The sequence below is a fragment of the Cebus imitator genome, unplaced genomic scaffold (assembly GCF_001604975.1).
Source record: "Cebus imitator isolate Cc_AM_T3 unplaced genomic scaffold, Cebus_imitator-1.0 Scaffold480, whole genome shotgun sequence".
NCBI lineage: Eukaryota > Metazoa > Chordata > Mammalia > Primates > Cebidae > Cebus > Cebus imitator.
In genome coordinates this window covers 686,698-689,267 of record NW_016107795.1, presented here as the reverse complement: position 1 = coordinate 689,267, position 2,570 = coordinate 686,698, and the positions used below count along the sequence as shown (strand labels likewise).

Genomic DNA, 2,570 nt, shown 5'->3' with positions numbered 1-2,570 from the left:
CTAGGCCTCCTCCCTCTCCTGCAGGGAATAAACTAGCGCTCAGGAGTCCAGGAACACATGCTGAATCAGAAACACACACACACACACACACACACACCCCTTACCTTGCTCTCCCCTCCTCCACCAACTTGTCTTCTTTTTGGATTTGGAAGATATTCTTTCCCAGATGGCTCAGATCTTTCTCTAACAGCCTTTGTTTCTAATGTGGAGACTAGGTACCCTCCTACCATTCTGGGGCAATTTGAATTTAAATTTATAGGCTTAGAAAATATTTAAACCACTATCACTCCTGTAAAGACTGGATCTACATTCAATTTAGTAATTATTATCTCTCCATGAAGGTTAGAAAATGAAATCTTTCTCAACTAGACCTTTACCCAAGTGAAGTACTCAGCCACTCACTTTTTCTGTTTTTTTTTTTTCCATTGTACAAAATGCTTGAGTTCTAAAGCAGAATCCACTTTACTATGAAGTAGCAACCAGCTTCATAAAGAAAAAAATGCATAATTTAAAAACCATTAACAGCTTAATTTGGATAAGAGCTCTTAAAAACTATCTATTAAAATTTGAAAAATTTTAAAGATGTAAAACTGAATAATAGGTTGGTTATAGTGAAACAAGATGAACATTTTATGTAAAACAGATATTTTAAAGGTGGGGGGTCTGCCTTTGAAAAAGTATCAGATAAGCCTTCTTGAATAACAGAGAAACAAAGGAAGTACTGGCTAATGGTAGCTGTCCAGTGGGCCTGAGCTACAGTCTGTTAATAAAGTCCTACCATCTTGAGTATTCAAGAGAAACAAAAGGTTAAGAAGCAGGAAACAATCTCAGGTGCGATATTTTTTGGAAAGGTTTTATTTTCATGTATTTTTTGTGTTAAAATACATCAATAAATAAACTACGTTATTCCAAATCATAGAGAAACATTGCATAATTAATACAAAATCAAGCATTATGTCTCACAAGGAAGACATAAAATATCCAAAGGATAATTAGAACATTGTAGTTTTTAAAGCTTCAACATCAGAAATGTTGGAAGTTTTGATAAATAACAAGTGGCATTCTTCTAAACAGTTACAAGAGATGGGACATACATGCCTTTATCTTAACAGGGATCTATTAGCTTGGATCCCCACTATTTAATTCAGCAACTGTCACAATGTCTGGCATGATGTGATCTCTCCACCACCATTTAATGAATGGAGAACATGTAAAATCCATCATCTTCAAGTTAGATGACAGTAAGGACTAAATTTTGATTTAACACAAAAAATACCTTTCAAAATAACAGTACAGTGAATTAACAAACATATCCATATCTTTCAATATCAGAAAGAACCTTAATATACAAGCTTTGAAGATTACATACATGCATAATTAGAACGACCTTCATAAGAAACAGTTAAACACATTAAACACAGTCCAGGTGTGCCCAGGAACTAATTTTTTTCTCTTTCATTTTGATTCCTCTAAGAATAGACCTCCTTCAGGAATTGTAGCGGATATGCTTCCTCCTTCCCTCTAGGTCAGTTGGTGTTGCCCCTGTGGTGAAAAAAATGATAGCTGTCAGTAGCTACTCAAGAAACTGACCCTGCAGACACATTTTCCTGCCTTAGATCCTTACCTTCTAGGGTTTTTCAAATGTGGTCGTTTCTTCTAGCCCCACGCTAAGTGGTTATTAATTGTACCAGAGTTGTTCTGTGTAGCAAAATAAAATCCCAGGCTTCTAGATGCTATTTAACTAGAAATAGTGGACCTGTGATCACAACTATATTATTTGCTTCAAAAAGTGAAACAAAGGTTATAAATGGGTTAAAAATCTACCTGCATGACCTCACATAAGGTTTACAGCAAATCTTTTGAAGTAGTTTTTATTGTTTTCAGAGTTTGTTAAGACTCAGGATACTAAGAGCCCAGAACAAATCATGAGGGTCTTACTGCAAAGTCTCTACTCTTCACCATGAATACTTAAGAGCTCCACTGTGCGTCAAATCAGGGAGATTCAATTTTCAGGTCTGAAGCCCATTGGGGAGTGAGATAAACATTATCCTGAAATACGGAGGAGGCATTTTAGCATCATTAGCCAAATTCACTTAAATATAGGTGATGAGGAGGAAGGCAGCAAACCACATTGCCATGTATGTACCTATGCAACAATCTTGCATGTTCTTCACATGTACCCCCAAACCTAAAACGCAATAAAATATATATATTTTAAAAAAGAAAGAAATATATATTTACCCTCACTTATTTCAATAGGGGTTAGACCTGAGAAAGGAGGACACTGAAATACTGAAATATCCTCTGGCACCAGAGCAGATTAATAATCTTAATGGCAAATTTACTTGTGAAAGTAATAATCACAATTTCTAGTCCTCAGCTAACCCCTGGGTTTTCTTGATTTTATTTTGAGAGGGCAGATGACAGTATTTCTGACCAACGGCTCTAGTCGTCTGTGGACATGGAAACCGTAACTCACCTGCACAGCATCTTTTCGATGATTTTCTGAACCAAGGGGGATGCGGGGTTCAGACAAGCTTTCTGCCCATTCTTGAGTGTGGCTCTGCAGA

General features: G+C 36.5%; 1 long non-coding RNA gene across 1 annotated transcript; it reads right to left on the bottom strand.

The window, feature by feature from the left end:
- Positions 1-923: 923 nt before the first annotated feature.
- On the bottom strand, positions 924-2,183 carry LOC119468721. The gene is made up of 3 exons (XR_005197484.1): positions 2,147-2,183; positions 1,625-2,049; positions 924-1,542 (listed from the first exon to the last, which is right to left on the bottom strand). It is a non-coding gene; the product is annotated as an uncharacterized LOC119468721 (long non-coding RNA).
- Positions 2,184-2,570: the final 387 nt, after the last annotated feature.